The following is a 21918-nucleotide window of genomic DNA, read 5'->3' as shown; positions in this document are numbered from 1 at the left end:
ACACAGCAGACTTGGAGAAAAAGAACATTAAAAGCAGACCAGGTGAATGAGTTTGAAATGGCACATGGAACTGGAAGAGAGAAAAGGTTGCAATCACTGCTCAAACAAGTTCATATATATATATATATATACACACACACACATAAATATATATATAAAACATACATAAATATATATATATATATATATATATTCCCTGATAGTCCAGTAAGCATTCGATAAATATGTGTTGATAGATGAACTGTTTGTTGGGCCCTAGTGGAATGTAACTAGAATGAGAAGTAAGCTCAGAAATTCCATGTACAGTCCCTATGCCATAGGGTCCTGGTACATAGGAAAACCTGATAGAGTTGGCTGACCTGTAAATCAGTGATGCTCAAATTCAGGTATAGATAGAATTGTAAAAGCACATAGCCCAGCTCCAACATCAATCAAGCAGAATCTCTGGGCAACTGCCTTTCTGTGACAGTTTTCCAAATGACTCTGATGCTCTATGAAATTTTAGGACTCATTGCTATTGTTGAATCAGGTGACTAATTTTAGGAATCTAAAAAGACCTTATGATCCATCATCTTTTCCTTCATCTGCCCACAATCCGCCAGCCTTGGCCAACATGGCAAACTCCCATCTGAGTACCTTGGAATTTAATCAGAGTGGGGCAGAGAACCTGGAACGGATAGGCTGTCCGGGGACAGTGACAGGACGGCTGAGGGGAGAGAAAGGAGACAGGCCAGGTGTTTCCTAATGCCCTTGCTCAGTACAAGCACTGAACCTGAGATCTCGGTAGGTTTGTATGGATCTACAGAGATCGCCCTAGGTTGGGTTGCTATGGGAGCAGGCCTTTAACTGGAGGAGTTCTGAGAACGTTTTACCCTCTCTGGAACCATGAGGAAATTCTGGAGGGCAGACATGTTCTGTCTCTAGCTTAGCTCTCACTCCTTAATGTGGGTCGGCCACCGCTGAAGTGCCCCCTTGGGTGGTCTGTGAGACTCCTGCAGCAGCTCTGCACGACTTCTGGGGTCCACAGTCCAGGACAGATGTGAGGTTTTGGCATCAACATATTCTGGGAGGCTGCGTCATCCTATCACAGTGAAGAAAGAAGAGTTATTTTGTGAGTTTTACCTAGCAGTTTACATAAATCAATTTGCAGCAGAGTTGGAGAAAAAGAACATTAAAAGCAGACCAGGTGAACGAGTTTGAAACGGTACACGGAACTGGAAGGGAGAAAAGGTTGTGATCACTGCTCAAACAAGTTCTTCCTTCCCTCCAAGAAATGAGGCGTGGGCTGTGGAACCCATTGCGGCTAATCGTAAACAGGTGCATCTTAAACATAGGATGCCAACCTGCTCCAACATGCTGGGCACCGGGCTTAGCTGCAGCTAATTACCCGTGCGCTCTGACCGGGCGGCCCACAGCGGCTCTGCAGGCTCAGCCGGGCGAGCGCAGGAGGCGCGGGCCCGACACGCGTGTTTAGACCTGCGAGGCTGTCGGGGGTGCGCCTGGGACTGAGCTGGGCTCGTCTTCATTTCCCTCAACTCCCAAAGCCCTGCTTGACACCCAGAGATGCTTCATCAGGCTATGAAAGTATTCCACTTCTCCTAGAGAGCTATGGGAAGTGTTTTTAGCGATTTTTTAGGTCCCAGAATTCCGACACAAGCCAACCGTAAGGGTATCATTTTTGTCAGATGGTCCTCGGGTTACCTCAGGGGATGATTTTTGCAGGATGACGGATTTGAACGAGCGTGTTGCCTCTTGTTCTAGTCTTCAGCCTGCGTTCTCACCTGCTGTATTTTCTGACAACTTATTCCCCTTTTGTAGGATCTGTAAGTCTGCCTGGGCGAAATTCCTGCAACTCATTCTCAATTCTCAGAAACGGTAAATTTCCTAACCCTGTGAACTGACTGCTAAAGGAGGGTAAGAAATGTTTTCCCAAGCTGATCCAGAGATGAGGACCCTGAAGCTGAGGAAGTACAGCATCCGGGTCCTTCTGCTGAAAGTGAGGCTCTCCCAAGGCTCCTAACTTAACTTTGTGTGTATAACACTATATTTTCATTTCCGAAAAATATGCAGTCTCTAAAACTGTACAAGCTGAGGGTCCTTCAGAATCTGTGTCTGCCGCTGGGTTGATCATTAGGGTACAACCTCTAAAACAACTGCAGTTTGAGAGTCTCACTGACAGTAAAACAGACACTTGAAAAGAGTGGCAATACATAAATAATATGCCCAGCATGATCTTTAAAAGATAATTATTATTTAATACACTTTTTAATTTTAGAACAGTTTAAATTTATAGAAAATTTGCCAAGGGAGCACAGATGATGCCTGCATCCCCTGCATCCAGCTTCCCCTATTGCTCACATCTGTCACAATGGATAATCCAACACCTACATATTACTCACTGAAAATTGATACTTGGTTTAGATCTCCTTAGTTTCACGTCTCTTTTCTATCCTGGCATCCCATCTGGCACCCCACGTTGCATTCACTTGCCTTGTCTTTGAGGCTGTTCTTCACTGAAGGTTTCTCAGACTTCCCTTGTTAGATGACATTGGCAGTTTTGAGGACTGTTTTTCTCATGATTAGACTGGTGTTATGGATCTTGGGGGCAGGGAGCTTGTAGGTAAAGTACCATTCTCATCACATCATATCAAGGGCACATATTCTCAACATGACATCACTTCTGATGTTAACCTTGATCACCTGGCTGAGGAAGTGTTTGCCAGGTTTCTGCCCTGCAAAGTTACTTCCCCCAGCTTTTCCATGCTGTACTCTTTGGAGGGAAGTCCCTTTGTGCAGCCACACTTAACAGGTGGGGTTATGCCTACCTGTGTAAGGAGTCGGTATCTACATAAATTACTTAGAATTCTTCTGTATTAGAGATCTATCTACTGTTTTCCATGTATTTATATAGTCAATCCTTGATTTGTATCATTAGGGAATCATGGATATTTGCTTTACATTTGGGGGTATTTATTTTGTTGCTCAGATTGCTGATGTTTGCCACTGGGAGCTCTTTCTGTTAGTGCTGGTATCCCCCTGTAATAGTCCATCACTGTGGGTTTTTTGTTGTTGTTTTTTGTACTTCCTGACCTTCTGGCAACACAAGCTGTTCCTGGCTCATATTGTGTATTTCTTACCTCACACCTAGAATCAGCCATCTCTCCAAAGAACTCTGGTTTCTTTTATTGGAGAACAGCATTTAAAACCAAGGTCTGGTTGCTAGGTGTGCATGGTGCTAGTGGGATGTCATTGCTTCTAAACTCTTTCCTTTACAGAGTAAGGAAATATGAGTGTATATGCTAACATATTTAAACACTTATGTATAAATATTTCTATAGGAAACAAGCTGCATCTATATTAAGCTAAATATGAGTTCATATCGATGTCTCCAGCCCTCACCATTACCATGTAGAACATACTGCCTTCCCCTTTGCTTGTCTATAGCCTCTTGACCCCGCAGTTTGGAACCTCCTCCTACCATCTGCCATCCATTTACTTAATTGTCCAGTGTACATGAACAGCAACATTAGAATTGTTAACCCTTGCTCACATGGGAGGCAGCCTTAACAGCTAGAGTATAGTCTATAGACAGTTTCTTCTACCTTTAGTCTTATAGTCCCCATTCATTTCTAAAGTAACTTGGGTGACCACCACTTTTTCCTCCAACCATTTCACTGACGAACCTCAATGAAATTGCTTTGTAGATGTATCAAGTAGTTAGATTCTTTTGTCACCCTGTCATGATTCTACATTTCATCCTGGGAGCCCCAGATCTCCTAAATATGTTTTTAAAGAATTGCGGCCGGGCGCGGTGGCTTATACCTGTAATCCTGGCACTTTGGGAGGCCGAGGCGGGCAGATCATGAAGTGAAGAGATAGAGACCATCCTGGCCAACATGGTGAAAACCAGTCTCTACTAAAAATACAAAAAATTAGCTGGGCATGGTGGCAGGTGCCTGTGATCCCAGCTACTTGGGAGGTTGAAGCAGGAGAGTTGCTTGAACCTGGGAGGCAGAGGTTGCAGTGAGCCGAGATCGTGCCATTGCACACTCCAGCCTGGGCAAAAAGAGTGAAACTCCGTCTCAAAAAAAAAAAAAAAAAAAAAAAAGAATTGCATACATGAATGTTCACTCTGTGCTCTAAACTTCCATGATTTTGAAAAATGAGTAGGGCCATTGAGCCAACACTTACAGTATCACACAGAATACTCTTTCCACCTAAAAATATTCCTGTACTTTACCTTCCAACACCCACCCCAATCCTCTGCAAACCACCTGAAACCACTAATTTGTTTTTCCAATCTATACGGTTGCCTTTTCCACAGTGTCAGGTTTATTAGTCTGTTTTCACACTGCTGATAAAGACATACAGCAGATTGTATAATTTTTAAAGAAAAAGAGGTTTAATGGACCCACAGTTCCACGTAACTGGAGAGGCCTCACGATCACGGTGGAAGGCAAAAGGCACATCTTACATGGCAACAGACATGAGAGAAAAATGAGAGCCAAGTGAAAGAGGTTTCCCTTTATAAAACCATCAGATCTTGTGAGACTTATTCACTACCACGAGAACAGTATGGGGAAAATTGCTTACATGATTCAGTTATCTCCCACTGGGTCCCTCCTACAACGTGTGTGGGAATTACGGGAGCTACACTTCAAGATGAGATTTAGGTGGGAACACAGCCAAACTATATCATCAGGTAAATGGAATCATGAAGCATTTTCAGACTGGCTTTTTTCACTCAGTAATATGCACTTAAGTTTCACTAATGTTGTTTGTTGTGGGGATTGATATTCACTTCTTTTCATCAATGAATAGTATTCCATTGTGTGTTTGTACTACAATTTATCCATTCACCTGCTAAAGAACATCTTAGTTGCTTCCAATTTTTGGCAATTATGGATAAAGCTTCTAAAACATGTGTGCGCACATTTTTGGAGGGTGAACAGACGCATAATTGCTGGATTGGATAATAAGACTGTTTAATTTACAAGAAACTGCCAAACTGTCTTTTATCATGGCTGTATCATTTGCATTCCCACCAGTAATTAATGGAAGTTTTTGTTGGTCCACATCCTCACCAAAAATTGGTATTGTTAGTCTTTTTTGGGTTTAGAACATTTTAGTATATGTGTGGTGATTGTTGTTTTAATTTTCATTTCCCAAGTGAAAGATGATGTTGAATAGCTTTTCAATGTTTATTTGTCATCTGAATATCTTCTTTGGTGAAATGTTCAGTTCTTTTGCCCATTTTAAAACTGGGGTTTTCATTTACTTATTGATGGGTTTTAAGAGTTCTTTGTGTACTTTGGATACAAGTCCTTTATCAAATATATATTTTGAAAATATTTTCTCTGAGTCTGTGGCTTTACTTGTTATTCTCTTAACAGTGCTTTTCACAAGAGAAAGGCTTTAAATGCTGATGAGGTCCAGCTTATTAGTTTTTTTTTTTCTTTTATGAATCATCTTGCAGCTCTATTAGTTTTTGTTTCATATAATGTGAAACTCTGTTACTAAGTCCACAAATAATTAGGACTATAATGTTCTCTTGATGAAGTGAATACCTTAAAAACTTCATTTTATCATTTCTTATAGTGTAAATCCACTGGCGATGAATTATTTCAGCTTTTGTATGTCTTAAAACATCTTTATTTCACCTTCATCTTTGAAAGTTTTTATTTTTTTTCCTTTTCTGGGTGTAGAATTCTATATTAACAGTTTGTTGTTTCAGTATTTTAAAGATGTCATTCCACTGTCTTCTTGCTTGTATTGCTTGTATTGCTTCTAGCGAAAAGCCTGCTATCATACTTATCTTTGCTCCTTTATAAAATGTTTTCTCTGGCTGCTTTAAAGAATTTTCTCTTTATCAGTGATTTTGAGCAATTTGATGATGTGTCTTGCTCTGGTTTCTTCATTTTTTGCCTTGAGTTTTGTTGTGCTTCTTGAATCTGCATGTAAATTTATAGTTTTCATTAAATCTGAATTTTTTCCAGATATTTCTTCAAATACTTTTTCTATCACCTTCTCTTAGAACTCCACTTACTTACAGAAGAACCTTTTGAAGTTGTCCCACAGCTCAATAATGCTCTGTTAACTATTTTAAAACTCTTTTCCCTCAGTTTTGTTTTGAATAGTTTCTATTCCTGTTTTCAAGTTCATTAATATTTTCTTCAACAATGTCTGTCTTGCCGTTAATCCCATCGAGTACATTTTTATCTCAGACATTGTAGTTTTCATGTCTAGAAATTTAATTTGTGTCTTTTAAAATATCTTCCATACCTCCACTTAACTTTTTGAACATATGGAATACAGTTAATTTAACTGTTTTAGTGTCCTTGTTAGCTAATTTTAACATATATGTCAGTTGTTGGTTTTGATTTATTGATTTTGCTCATCATTTTAGATTTTTGCTGCTTCTTTTTGTGACTGACAATTTTTAATTAGATGCCAGACATTGTGAATTTTATCTTGTTGAAGACTGGATATTTTAAACTCCTATAATATTCTGAGCTTTGTTCTTCTATGCAGTTGAATTACTTGGAAAGAGTTTGATTCCTTTGGGTATTGCTTTTAAGTTTTAGGTGGGGCCAGATAGTGCTCAATTTAGGGATAACTGTTTCCTACTATGGAATTAATACCATTTTGAGTACTTGGTCCGATTCCTGGTGAGTTGTGTTTTTTTCCATTCTGGCTGGTGGGGACAGACACTATTCCCAGCCCACGTGGGAGTAGGGTACTCTTACTTCTATTTCTTTCAGATGGCATTTTGCCCAGCCATGCTGCACTGATCAGTCCTCATTTAACACATGAGCGAGACCGTCTGTGTATTTCTTTAGTTCCTCTCCTCTCCAGCTCTGCCAATGCTAGCTTTCTTGGTCTATGCAAAATCTCAGCTTCCTCTTCTCAACTCAGGTGTCTACCGGCTCTCTGCCTGGGTTTCCCCTTTGCATGTCGTGGCCAGAACTCTCTCAAGGCAGTCAGCTGGGCAGTATCAGGGCTCCCCTGGTTTGTTCCCTGTCCCTCAGGGGCTAACGTTCTTTGTTGTCTGATGTCAGTGTCTTAGAATTTTTCTTTCACATGTTTTGTGTGGATTTTTGCTGTTTCAGCCAGGAGGGTAAATCAGCCTGTTATTCCCTCTTGGTTGGAAGCAGAAGTCCTGGGCAATGTTCTATTTGCCTTGACGGCATTGTTTTATTTAATCCTTATGACAATTTTATAAGATAAGAATTATTGTTATACTCAGTTTTTAGCAGAGAAAACTGATGTCCAGACAGGCTAAGTAGTTTTCCCTTGGACCCACAGCTAATAAGGAGGGGATTCAGTATTTGCTCCCTGTGACATATAGTTCCGGAGCTTGCAAGATTTGTGACCATTTTAGAGATGGTTCTAGATTAACTTCCATAAGAACATTTTATAATTGCTTTCATCATTGTTTAAAAAATGGCCTAATGCTGTTACTAAAATTTGGGAAAATAAATAATCTTGGTTTCTGAAATTTCTGCTGCTATGATAAAAATGATATTTCATTGATGTAATTGATAATGCTTTAAAGAAAGGGCTTTAGAACACTCAGGTAGTTGGCACTTTCTAACAGGCACTTATACAAAGTTTGACTTTTTAAATTTTTAAGTTCTAAACAGAAACTTCAGTCAGAGTATTATATTTAGATGAAAGTGGAAAGAAATTATCTGGTAACCCAGGTTAAAAAACAATCTCTTATATCATGGGTTTAGAGGCCCACATTCAGAGGGGATAAAAACAAAAAAGTACTTTCTTTTCCATGCTAGATAGAGTGATTTTAAGTGAAATCTAAACAAGGAGAGGAGTGACCCCCAGGAAGAATGCTTCCAGCAGGGAGAACAGCCTGTGCAGAGGCCTGGAGCTGGGAGTAGCCAGGGAGGCTGGACCCCAGACCATCAGAAGGGTTCTGGGATATGAGACTGAAGGTGCTGGGTGGCCACACGGGCTCTAGGGAGATGGTCAGGGCATGGCCTTTATTCTAATAGCAATGCCAGGCCATGGAAGTCGAAGGGCATTTCATAATCTATGGCCTTTCAAGTTCAATGAAATATGGTATATTGAGTCATATAGGAAGTGCCTGCTGCTGTAGTGACATCTCCTCATTTAATCCCAAGTACGATCCTAAAGGAGGTAATGGTATCTCCATTTGGACATGTGGAGTCAGCCTAAGAGGCTGAGGGATTCCAAGCTGATGGACTTTAAGTGTGGATTTACATCCATCTACTTCCTTCCTGTTATTTCATGCTGCATCCTATAACACCATCTTTATCTGACTCTAAGATTTTGGAAACTAAACCTCTCATGTACAAAGGTTGAGTTTCCTCTTGTGATTTTAAAATATTGAGTTTTGAATCCCTAGCATCTAGACTGTGATATCTAAATATCATTGCCGGCTGGGTGTGGTGGCTCATGCCTGTAATCTCAGCAGTTTGAGAGGCCAAGGCAGGCAGATCACTTGAGGTCAGGAATTTGAGACCAGCCTGTCAACATAGTGAAACTCTGTCTGTACTAAAAATACAAAAATTAGCCAGGCATAGTGGTGTATGCCTGTAGTCCCAGCTACTTGGGAGACTGAGGCAGGATAATGGCTTGAACCCAGGAGGTGGAGGTTGCAGTGAGCCGAGATCACATCATTGCACTCCAGCCTGGGCAACAGAGCCTGGTAAATAAATACCATTTCCAGTGCCCCTTTGAGGATGGCTAATTCCAGGTCTGGGGCAGGAAATGTGCAAGACAAGACCAGAACATCTTGCCATTCAAGAAATCAAGAATACTTGCAAAGCCTTCTGGGGTTTTGTCAAAAGGACTGAGGAGCCAACCTGAAGGGGTTGAAGATAGGATAATTTGTGGATCATTAAGGATAGTAGCTTTAATAGTTTGAGACCATCGGATATTGCTCAGGAATCTTCCCTGCTACCCTGGTCTGAGGTAGAAAGTCCCATCTGTTTGCTTAGTAAATGGAAGTTCTTCCATAGTATTTTTTTCCATCTGCACTTCCAAATTAGCCCAAAGAACCCCTAAGACAGGGGATATATGTGTCTTACCTACCAGTGGATCCTACATAGCCACTTGAAGCTGAAATGAAAGTCCTTAACCCCTCTGGCAGATTAACAGGCCCTCCTTTGGCTAAAAGAACCCCAAATTGTAAGTTCCTGGCTGTATTAGTTCATTTTCACACTGCTATAAAGAATTACCTGAGACTGGGTAATTCATGAAGAAAAGAGGTTTAATTGACTCACAGTTCCACAGGCTGTACAGGAAGCATGACTGGGAGGCCTCAGAAAACTTACAATCACAGCAGAAGGGTGACAGGGAAGCAAGCACATCTTCACACGGTGGCAGGAGAGAGAGAGAGCAAAGGGGGAGGTGCCACACACTTTAAACTATCAGCTCTTGTGAGAACTCACTTATTACCAGGAGGACAGCAAGGGGGAAATCTGCCCCGATGATCCAGTCATCTCCCACCAGGTCCCTCCCTCAACATGGGGAATTACAATGCCATATGACATTTGGGTGGGGACACAGAGCCAAACTGGCCATGGTGGGATGGGAGTCTGGTCACATCCCATTTTCTTCCAGCCCCCTTCCCCTTACTAATCATGACTAGATTTTCTCAAAAGCCAGCTTGAGGGAATGAAAGGCTCAAAGACCACTCGGCTTAGATCAGCTGGCTGCCCAGAGCTGTGCATGGGTCTTCTTCATGAATATTCATAAACTTTTCTCATATCCTGTTAAATATGTACACCCTGCTGCTCCATTTAGCATATTTACCTGTCTCTTCTTCCTTCTCCCTGAAGCAAGGTTCTCTAGTTTAGCCTGAGACTTTGCTTCCTGCCTGCATGTTGTAACTGCCTTAGAAATAAAGGTCTCCTTTTAAATTTACCGACTTTGTGACTCTTTTCACTCCACACAATCAATAAATATTAGTTGGATAATAAGTAAGTGAATAGACAGAATAAAAACATCATGTATTGAAATGGTTATAGTAAAAGGAAAGGGTTAATGGGCTCTTACTCTTTTTAAGGCAAGGTGACCCTTGGATAGCTAAGGGAAGAACAGTCCCTTCTCTCTAGGAAAATTCACATATGCACATTAAAACACAAACACAAAGTTTCCTATACAATTAAAAGAGATTCAGAGATTCACAGTCATCTGTCTAACCTCCATTTTCAGAAACCATGATTTAGTGTATGGCAGTTACTTTCTTATCAGGTTAACACGTATATTTTTTTAAATTGAAGAATGAGAAGGAATGTGTGAAGTGAAATTACTTCCAATATGATTAGAAGCCACACCATAAGATCTTGCACTTTACCTCATGTAGCGCATAACATTTTGATGGATGGCTAAAAACCTGGAGTCTAGCTAGGTAAGCAAAAATCCCAGTTATCTAACATCTTTATTTTTTGTAATACAATTTACTGAAATTAAACCTAAATTTAAAATTTGAATGATTGTCCAGAAAGTTTCAACAAGTACAGTCTCAGGGAGATTTTTTTTTAAGCTACAGAATACTCACATCTCACGTATACTTGTAGCCAACTTTTCAATGCACACTTAGGGAAAGTGGTGTGGCACGATCCAATAAGCAAATCCATACTCATTCAGTCAAAATACACCCCATTCCCATTCTTCCCCCAACATCTTGCTCAGCTTTTTTTCCTCTTTCCTTTGCATCCCATGGCCCATTGCTTAATTTTGGTCTTGAAATCTTAGCCACGTCTGACAGCTGAGTCTTTCCATATGCAGAACTGAAAGCACATCTCATGGTCAGGTTTGTACTCACAGAACATTATCTACATAGAAGTTGCTGTTAACGCTGTGGATATGACATCAGAGAGAATGTATATTATTCACAGCCTGAAGACGCAATGTAAGATTATATGAAGCCCCCGGCCCTTTGGATGTCTACAATACTCCACAGTTGAGGCCGCTTGAGCTTACATTTCATTTACATCAAAGGCACATCAGAAAACATAATAATGTTCTCTGGAGCAGACAGTTGTCTTTTGATTAGTGCATGTGTAATGTGTCCAGAAACCCCTGAGCTTCTGTCCTTGACGAGTATAAAGATAATTTAGGATTTCAATGTGGGTTTACACAAGAAAAATTCTACTAGAACATTATAGAACATAATTGAAAACTATATTAGAACATTGTAAACTGCCCCCCCCCCCATTAAAGCCAGTAAATCCTATGTAGTGAACCTTACTCCAGGCTACAGAAGTGCTGTTTCAGTAACTCTGATGTATTGTAACAACAGACCTTTTTCTATTAGCTGTTCAGTTCACTTTGGTTTGTTTCTCTGTTATGGCTTCAACTTACAAATATTCCCAGGAGCATACACACTCAAGGCTCAGTGTGCGGAGGTATAGAACTCTGAAGTGAGATCTATCAGGATGATGAATTTCAGTCGCTTTGGTTTCATGGGGAAGAGATCACTAAATCAGTAAGGCACACAGCCAGTTTCTAAGGGTGATTTTATTATTAGGGGTAAGGCTGAAAGTCTGTATCAAAGGTCTAGGCAAGAAGATGTTTGTTTAAACGTCTATTTTCTTGTTCTCTTGCCTAACAATGGGTGAGATTCTGGGAAGGGTGTGAGCTAGTAGATGCATCTTTGATTAAGCCGAGGATATCCATAAGTTGGTGATAAACCCATTGGCCCATGTTAACCTTTGGTTTGCAGATCCTGTTGGGGCATTAAACATACAACAACTCAGTTAGCTTTCATCACTTGAATTGTGTTCTCTGACACCCAGCAAGACAGTTTTCAGCCAAAAAGCAATTGGTAGTTTTTCGAACAATAACAACAACAAAGGCAAAAGAAGAATGTTCCATTGTTTCACTAACTGCTATAAATCAGGAACATTCAGTGTCATGAGCAGGATACACAAAAAATACACAGTGGTGCCCAGCCTGGCTCCCTGCAGGATGGTCTCCCAGCACTGCAATGTGGAAGATGGCCCTGGGCAACCCAGTGACCTCACACTCACTTAGATTTCTTTGGAACAGAATGTTTCATTTGCAAATGTGAAAATGATGATGAAGTTATTTAGGGTCTGAAGGGAATTTGGAGTTTTGAAAAATGGAAAGGAAATGATCACAAACAGCAGATAAAAAGCTGAAGGGTTTTTGTTGACTCCTTGTTCCGCTCCCAGCTGGGGGAGACGATGGAACAACAGACTCCTCTCCCCGTCCGATTCAGACTTGATAAGCAGGTGGTGTAAGGCTGGGGCGGCCTGAGCACGAGACCTCCTCCTCATTCTTGCGTCCCTGAAGTCGAGATTCGTGTCTATTTGGACGTGGCCTTAACCAACTCACATTTGTGTTTCCCAGAGTTTTTTCCTCAACAGTAGCCATATACATATGTGCATGAAGCGCTGTCAGCCCCATACTGGGCTTCCTACTGACGTTTGGGTGACGCTGAAATGATAGTGCTGTCTCTGGGCTCGCTGTTGGTTTCTGTTTGAAACCATCCCCTCATTTCCATCGTGGGCACCTCTCACCGGCATCCAGAAGTCCGTTTTGGCAGGCGAGGCGGGTTTCCATCTTCCCTGTGCCTCTCGGATCTAACTGGGCTCAGGAGTTTATTTTCCTTCCTTTCCTCCCACCTCTCACTCCTTCACTGCAGGCTCTTAAAGACAAACTCTGAATGTGATTAATGGTGGCAGAGATTGGGAACATAAAGTGCAAGCACTGGAGTGTTTATTTGTTTAAGAGAGTTGTTTTGGGGCTGTTTCTTCATGCAGCTACATGGCCACTAGAAGAACCTTGGCTCTGCTGTGAGCTGGAAGAGTCCTTCTTAGAGTGCAGAAGAGAAGGAGAGGCAGGGGAGAGGCTCACTCTTCTGAGTAAGTCCTTTCCATCTTTAGCATAATCTTTTTTTTTTTTTTAAGAGATGCCCAGGCTGGCATATAGTGGTGCGATCATAGCTCACTACAGCCTTGAACTCCTGGTGTAAAGTAATTTTCCCACCTCAGCCTCCCCAGTACTTGGGATTAGAGGCATGGGCCACCACACCCACCTAGGATAATTCCTCTTTCAACCTTTACAGGGAGGGAGATGCATTTTTTGTGAGGTTTATCTCAATGTTATCAAGTCTTGCAAAGGCTGGCATCTGACTGCTGGATTGAAGTGTGTCATTGGATCAGCAGTGGGGGAAGAGGTCTTAGCAAAGCTCGAAGTTAAGTGGAAATGTTTTTAGTATATGCTTATCATATCACCAGCTATGTTCAGAAAAGGATTCTATTCAAATTTTGCATCTGGGGCTCCTCATTCCCCAGATCTGCTCCTCAGCCGACTTGCTGTAATTCCCCAGAGAGAGATGTCAGAATAGCACGTTTCTTTCTAAAAACAAAGAGAGGGCAGCAGTCTCTCCAGGCAGTGACTCCTCAAATGCCCCGCTGCGTCCCCACGTGGCTGTGCCTGCGCCTGTGTTCCTCCGCACGACTGAGGCCAGGTGTCAGGTGTAAGGTCTGAAGACTGCACAGCAGGGGAGGCCACCCAGGTACATCAGTAGCTCCTTCTGGAGGCGAGGCCTTTGGGCTGGGGCAGGTAACCCACATTTCATGTGTGGTATGGGAAGGAGAAGTTCACAAGTGTGTCGGCTAGATTTCCAGCAGCTCATTATTTGTTTAGCTCAGATATTAATAGTTTATGTAACATGTTTGAATTTGGTACCTACACACTTGAACAGGATTTCTTGAGTTCACCTGTCTGGCTTTCCTCACCCTGAGCTGCTGTGCTGTTGGACACCACTGGGCAGGTGCGGCCTGAAGGGTAAGCTCCTGCTTGGAGCAGGTGGTCTTGTCTCACTCAGGAGGCTCCCTTGCTGGAAGTCAGGCTCCCTGTAAATGCAGCCTCTGCACTTCATGACTTCTCTGCCACGATGGCAGTGTTTTCAAGGGAAAGACACTAACGTGTTCTCCTTTATTTTAATGTTTTATTCTTTCATATTCAACATGATGATTACATTAGCTCTAGATTCTGCCTTCGCAAAATGCTCCCTTCTGTTTTCTTTATTTGAAAAGGTTTTGAAATTGGAATAAAGTGATTCCTCATCGTGCTGCCTTTCTTGAGAAGAGGGACTATGGACTCTTCCAATTATTTATTTGCTTAGGCAACTTTAAATCTTTACTCTTTCTCCTATGTCTGCCACAGTAAATGCTGACAAACTACAGGAAGAAATAGAAAAGTTTTAACATTAAATTTCTGAGGATATTTCTTCCCACACTTAAAAATCTAGGATTGTTATTCTTCATAGGTTGATTGCCAAATAGTTCTTTAAAATTATAGCATTTGCTTCCTGTTTTCAAGGGTTATCTGAAATCAACTATTCAAATATAGACTAGTTGCAAAACACAGAGCTTAAATTAGACTTTGTGGGGACTGTAGGGACAGCTCTGTCCCAGGGCAGGTGTGGAGGCTCCAGCATGCAAACACAGCTACCACATTTGTGGCAGGGCCTGACCCACCCCACATGCTCCAGGCTAATGTGAGTGTCCACAGTCCCCTAACCCCCTCCTCAGCTTGGTGTCACTGGGGCTCTGAAATCCAGAGGTCAGACTCCACTCAGGAGGTCTTGGTGGTTTTCCTGGAAGGTGAGTGATTGCCTGAGTTCCTTTATACATTTTTTGCCTCCAAGTAGAAATAAAGAGAAGAAACTGATGTTCCTTCACACATTTATTGCGTGGATCATATCTTCAAGGAAGGTATGATCTTTCCTTGTGACCAGACATATTTATAAGTATTCTCTCCATGTTACATTTTCTGTAGGAGGCTCTGTATCAAATTACTGTATTATTGCCTTTCCATTCAGTGGTAAAGGCAAATTTTGTTCTCATTAAGAGTGCTCTTATATACTAAACCCAGTAATTGCCCAACAAATAATAGTAACTGAATTAGTTCGTGGTTCTGATAATGCCAGGGATTTCCGGGAAGAAAGGGTCAGTGATATAGAATGGATACATGTGGTTCTGTGAGCAATCTTGAGTAGGTGAAATTGTTGCATAGTTATCGCTCTCTGTAGCCTAATACTAAAATGCCAGCCCAGCTAATTCCATTTATTCAACACTAAAAACACCAACGTGATATTGATATTAATGGTCTGATCATCCCTCAAGACAATTTCCTCCCATTTGATAATGGGGCCACTGGCCACATAGTTCTCCAGCAGTGTCAGTGTGCAGACATCACCACTCAGTGACCAGCATTATTTGCAACTTTTTGTTGGCTGGTCCCCAAAGCCCCGCTGCTTAACTTCAAGGGCAAAATGCCCCAGACACCATACATGCAGCAGTCTCTTCACTCCAGATGCCTAAGTTCTTACCTCTCACCACTAACTTACTTCCTGTCAGGTGCTCAGCTGGTCAACGTGCTGGATGGTGTCTTCTGTGTATTATAGCACTGGTACTGTTAGGGAGCCCTTTCACCTCAGTTCACTGCATATCATCTGCTTGGATAGCTTACTCTGGAAGGATGTCTTCTGAATAAGTTAATTCCTGTGTGTTCTTGTAGTTCCATGTGTCTGTGGCTTGTCAAGAGAAACCATCCACATTGGGTTTCTCATCTGAAACCCCAACAGCACTTAACTGGTGAATGTAAGCTGCAGTTCTGCTATCTGACACAGCCTGAATGCATCATCTTGCCATGTGGCCGGCTCTGGCATGGGTGTGTGTGACGATGCTCCCATGGCCAGCCTTGGCTACACACCGGCTGTATCCCTGGGGTGCCCAGGGGCCCGATGAATCGGCTGAAGGTACATTCCTCACTTGCTTCTTTTCATGACCTTGGAATTCAGCACTGAAATTACTGTCTACACATCTTTACTTCCCATTCCTGATTCACTTGTGGTTGAACGTCTGAGGGCATTAGACCACAGGAGAGTCTGTATATAGCTCCAGGAATATTCTGAGGGCTGGGCACCAAAGCCGGTGGCAGCGTGAGTGTCCACAGTGCTGCTCTGCATTCCACCTTGCAGAGGTGGGCGTCTGGTGACCTGAGTGGCGATGAGGAGCTGGCTTCCCAGACCAACAGTTCAGAGGGGGATGCATCTCCTTTGTCTCCTTCTCACCTGCAGGCCATGTGTGTGTCTCACAGCTCAGTGGCTCAGCATGACTTTGTTTCCAGACATACAATTGCTGTGGGGTTCGTCGAAGAGTTAGGAAATCCTTGTCATTCCTCATCACTATTAAGCAATCAGTTTCCCTGGAATCCTACTTATGTTGGACCAGATAAGCTGTCAGCACTCCAAGTGGCCTTTCACTGATGTGCAGCCCGTTGTCCCCTGTTTACTTAGAGCCTGCCTAACGGTCAGAACCTGTCAGATGTAGTGGGTTCACGGGTTGTCTCCAATCCGCCAGCCAGGCCTCCCTCAGGTGCATAACTGAAGGGAATAATTAGAAGAAAATACTAAAGCATGTGCAGATTGACTAACTCCAGTGGGGAGAGTGAGAAAGGAAGTCTGCATTATGGGTACCGCAGCTTCGCAAAGCTCAGCGGACCGGCTGCATCGCTTGGCCTGGGGCTGGCTTTCTTCTAGCAGATAGAGACAGAGAGCAATTAGCGTTTGAAAGCATAAGCAAGCCAATCTGTTTTGTTTATACAGAGAGTTTCCCCCAGAAGTGAGGCAGAAGCAGAGACATCAGTAATGAGCACATGTGTTTGGAAAGAGTATGAGGTACTTATAAATATTATAGTGGCGTCGCTATAGTTAAAGGTCTGGCAGCATTTCCATTATAAACTCTCAGTGTCAGGGGTTTAAAACTCAGCTGTAAAAATTCCAGGCTACAGCTTGGCATCCCAGGCTCTGCCTGGGAACCAGGCCTGCATCCGTGACCTCCTGCAGGTCTCTGCTGGTGTTCCCATGCTGTGCTGCTTCTGTCTTTGTGCTTCTGGTCCTGTTTGCACCAACTAGGTGAGGAAAGAGCTGACTCTCGAGCTTGTATGGCAGGGTAAGGCCCCCTCAGTTATTGGAAAGGAGAAGCCAGACAAGAGGTATCCATTGATTTCATTGACCTCTGTTTCAAGCTAGAGCTTGGTTTGCATAAGACACCTTCCAGTTGTTACAAGTGGCTCCTGTGAACCACAACGCCAAGGGCCAGATATCACTGGACATGCAGTCGGGTTAGGAAAATGCAAGGACAATCACGCTAATACTTGACAGCCAAGCATTTTACATATGCAGCTCCCTTAAGGTTGCCCAGCCATTTTAAGGGAAATCCACCAAGGCTATCCAGGAGACTGTACTCTCCAAAGAAAGCACTGTACTTTATCTTTGGTCTATAAAGCTAACAGTCCAAAAAATTGATTAGCAAGTTGGGTACAGGGTTACTTGCAGACAGTTAAAATAGATGTAGAGAGTTCCAGAATTAATGAACAAACCATCTTGGCTAACACGACTTTTGAGAAAAACGTTTTTCCCCTCATTTTGTGATAGCAGCATGTGTGGAATTTAAATCAACAAAAGCTCTTTCTATGATGAGCGTTAGCCTAAACCGAAGACCAATCAGAGCGACGAGCATCAGTCTCCAGTGAGTGGCCACATCCCGTGATCTGTGAGAGAAGGGCTCACCTTGTTCTCCAGATGGTACACGGATGGCTGTGACTATACAGAAACTGTCTGGACCTTGCGGGAAGTGGAGGCTGGAGGCAAGCTTTCCCCTGCAATCTCATTTCATCTAGTGCTAGCAACACCCCCCCTTTTATCACTTACATTATCCCTGCTGTTGTTACATCCCTGTAACAGCTACACATTTTCCGTTTGTAATAGACTGACATGCACTGTGTTGCCAGAGATATCCTGAATTGTTAAGTGAAAAAAAAATTTGTTTTTTAGAGATGATCTTGCTCTGTTGCTCAGGCTGGAGTGCAATGGTGTGATCATAGCTCACTGCAGCTTCAACCTCCTGCGCTCAAGCCATCCTTCTCTCTCAGTGACCTGAGTAATTGGGACCACAGTCATGCACCACCATTCCTAGCTAATTTTTATTTATTTATTTGTTTATTTTTTTTTTAGAGATGGAAGATTCTTAAGATAATACTTCAGAAGGCTTAACAAAGCCTAGGAAAAGAGCCAAACAATTTATTTGGGACCCGAGACCCCGTGAATTCATAAGAATTCAAGTGCCAGTGTGAAACTTAAGAAAGCATCTTTCTTTGTCTGGGCATAGTGTCTCATGCCTGTAATCCCAGCACTTTGGGAGGCTGAGGCAGGCGGATCACCTGAGGTCAGGAGTTTGAGACCAGTCTGGCCAATATGGTGAAACCCTGTCTCTACTAAAAATACAAAAAGATAGCCAGGCATGGTGGTGGGCGCCTGAAATCCCAGCTACTTGGGAGGCTGAGGCAGGAGAATCACTTGAACCTTGGAGGTGGAGGTTGCAGTGAGCCGAGATCATGCCACTGCACTCCAGCCTGGGCAACAAGAGTAAAACTCCATGAGAGAAAACAAAAGAAAAGAAAAAGAAAAGAAAAGAAAAAGAAAAAGAAAACAAAGAATCTTTCTTCTGTTCTCAGTCATGGAATCCTATTTGCTCCTAAGCTAATGTCACTCTCCAAATCGCCATATCATGTCTACATGGGTAGAAACAATATTTATCAAAGGGAAAATTTCTAAGAATCATTTGCTACAGTCATAAAACCATTTGCTGTTTATTCTATTTTGTGAGAAACTGGATTTAAGCAAGGTACAGTCAACTGATTTAAATCACTAAGAAAGAAAGATATTTGCTGTTAAAATGGACACTTCAATCCTAGCTGAGCCCACAGTATAAAAAAGTAAGAGACAAAAGCCAAAGTGTGTGGGTTAAACATAGTAAGCTTGGGTTTCCAGCCTTGCTCTTGGATGCTTTGGCTTCAGGTGAGATCTGAGGAAGTGCAGGATGAGGGCTGAAGACGATGCTTTCATTACAGACACACTTTTCCCTCAGTGGCATAGTGAGGGCTGGGGCTGGGGCGGGCATAGAAACCATGCTGAATCCAAAATAAATCAGGAGTAAAATTCAAAGTTCCCTTTTGGGGTGGGGTATAATAGATTGGAATATTTTTAAAGAAAATTGAATACCTTGAAACATGCTTCTGGGCTTTTTTGTGTGTGTGTGTGATGGAGTATCACTCTTGTTGCCCTGGCTGGAGGGCAGTGGTGCGATCTCAGCTCACTGCAACCTCCGCCTCCTGGGTTCAAGCAATTCTCCTGTCTCAGCCTCCCAAGTAGCTGGGACTACAGGCGCCCACCACCACACCTGGCTAATTTTTGTATTTTTAGTAGAGACATGGTTTCACTATGTTGGCCAGGCTGGACTGGAACTCCTGACCTCAGGTGATCCACCTGCCTCAGCCTCCCAAAGTGCTGGGACTACAGGCCTGAGCCACTGCATCCAGCCAAAACATAACAGCCTTCTTATCTGATCAGGCACAGTACTTTCTGAGGCTACGCGTTGCTGATGAATTGCACGTTTTCGTTTTGTCTGGAGACAAGTGAAGGATCCATGGGGTTTTCAGGTGGCATACCTGCCCTTCCACCCCTTCCTCTGGGCTTGCCTCCCTCCTCTTCCAGAAGCTTCCTTTACTGTCTTCACTCTCATCTTCACTTCTCAGCATCATTTTTAAGGACCTATAGCCAGCAAGATACATAAAAACATTTGGACGATTACTTACAAATGAGCGCAGCAGACAGACGAAGCAAGAGGGTGGCAGCACGCGGCCCAGGCTGGGCCCAAGGTCTCAGAGCCTCGGGTCTTCACAACTCACCTGCGGTTTTCTCCCACAGGGTTGTAGGCCTGGCACGCGAAGACATCTAATTGTGTGCAAAACCTATACACACCGTGTTGATTTGGGTCACACACACAGAAAGCACTGTTACTACATTTGTTATGTAATTAATAATGGCTTGAAAAATTTGTTCCTCATTCTTAATGAATTTCTCTTTGAGGGACATTTGAAATCTATTATTTCAAGCTTAAGTCGTGCAAATTTATATCAGCTCTTTGCAGCAATACTTTTCTACCATATTAACGTAACACACACACCCTTCTCAGCAGAGCAGTCACAGAACACATATTTCCTTTCATGAGCCAAAAGATTAACATCGTCTTCAAATAGTTCCTGAACTGATTTTTTTTTTTCTTGTACTGAAGATGCTGATTAAAACGACAGTACTTTACTCTAGCTACTATTTGTTTCTTTTTCTACCATGCTGGAAGAATGAGCCTTTAATCCTAAAGTTCCCCAGCGCCTCAGGCCATCAATAGTGTGGGAGATCCACTTAAGACTATTTTTTATTGCGTTTTTTCTTCTCATGGTAAACAACCAAGTTGGGGATAGGCCGGCAGTTCATCACTGGGTAAAGTTTTAGTAGCTGCACATCTGTGGATGGCCATGAGTAATCATCTCGTGCTGGTTAGGATAGGCTGCTGGAGGGGGCGCCCCTCAGGCTTTCAAGTACAACAGACCCACCTTGACCTTGGGACATGGGGGCCTGCACACCTTCCATAGAAGAGCAGGGAGCTAATAAGGTTAGTTAAATAAGGAATACAATTTGTAATCACTAGTTGATTCTGACATATTATAAGACCTGAAGTCCTTTTTGCTTTTGAAGACTGCCTCTTTGTAATACAATAACTAAATACATATATTTCTCTACATGGAAGGCCTCTATGTTCCCTACAAAGTGTGAGAACTTTGTAAAGTGTGATTCCGGGGAAAGTGCTCACAACCCTTGAAGGCCATATGTCCAGCGATGGAGAGCCATGTATGGATTTGCCTCCAGTAAGTGCTTTACTACCAGATCTCTGTGTCACAGTTTTAGGTCCTTTCTACCACAGGATTCCAGTATTAATCTTCAAGTTTTAGGAGTTATATGTAAAAACTGGAAAAGATGATAAAAGAAAATTGTAAGGTAATTTATTTGAATATTGGAATTGGACATAAGTTGAGCTAATGTGACTGTTTTAACCTAAAGAAGAAAAGGCTACATTTGTTTTCAAACATTTGGATGACAAAATAATGTAGCATTTTACAGAAAACAGATTAAAGAGAAGAACCAATCAAAGAATGAAATGGATCATGTAACAAGTCCTGTATATGCTTTAACCTTGAAAATCAGAAACAAGATTTGCAATCGTTTGATCCTGCCAAGGCCCTTTCAGTACTAGAATTTTAGGGCAGTTTTGGCTAAATACTTTCTCTAAAAGAACAAATATTGCTTTCTGACATTAGGATCACACAGGAGATCATAACTATTTGGTAGTTTGAAGACATAATCATTGTTACATTAGTTAAAATGGAAAAGTACATATTTCTTACAAAAATCCTACAACTTGGAGAACTGCCAAGTACCTGTTGGCCGGGAAGGGAAGCTGATCTGACCGGCGTGCTTCCTTCCCTTGGTGTTGTTTTCTACAGAAATAGAGTAAAATGCCTCCCACAGTGCCACTCCTCCACTGTCAGGACTGCTGGAAGCGCTCCTAGCCCAGAACAGAAACAAAAATGATGTGCCCTTTGTTGATTTCTCCTCATCGTCAAATGGCCAGTGGCCAGGAGGCAGCCCTTGGCAACTAACAATGAAATCGGAAATGGCTTGTGGTAAATATTTCCCTTCAAGGCCCTTTTCCTACCACAGCGCTGGTCAGGTTCAAGATGGACATACTCAGATGACTAATGTGTGGCTTTCCAATGATTTGAGCTTGTCTGAGGGATGCTGTGAAAATAAATTATTGTTTTCCCCACATTTAAAAAATTGAGACCAAAACTGACGAGGTAACCACCTTAAAATATTTTTTAGAACTCTACAAATTTAGATGAGCACAGTGGCTCACACCTGTAATCCCAGCACTTTTCAAGGCTGAGGCAGGAGGATCGCTTGAGGCCAGGAGTTTGAGACCAGCGTGGGCAATA

General features: G+C 42.4%; 2 long non-coding RNA genes across 2 annotated transcripts in view; both read left to right on the top strand.

The window, feature by feature from the left end:
* The window catches only part of LOC116812643 (uncharacterized), a 149052-nt gene that overhangs the window by 109844 nt on the left and 17290 nt on the right, over nucleotides 1-21918 (top strand). The window lies entirely within an intron of this gene.
* Nucleotides 935-20750, top strand: LOC131384257 (uncharacterized). Its single transcript, XR_009214926.1, has 3 exons — nucleotides 935-1111; nucleotides 1819-1875; nucleotides 20673-20750. It is a non-coding gene; the product is annotated as an uncharacterized LOC131384257 (long non-coding RNA).

Source organism: Hylobates moloch, unplaced genomic scaffold, assembly GCF_009828535.3.
Source record: "Hylobates moloch isolate HMO894 unplaced genomic scaffold, HMol_V3 SCAFFOLD_9, whole genome shotgun sequence".
NCBI lineage: Eukaryota > Metazoa > Chordata > Mammalia > Primates > Hylobatidae > Hylobates > Hylobates moloch.
This window is presented reverse-complemented; position numbering and strand designations above follow the sequence as displayed.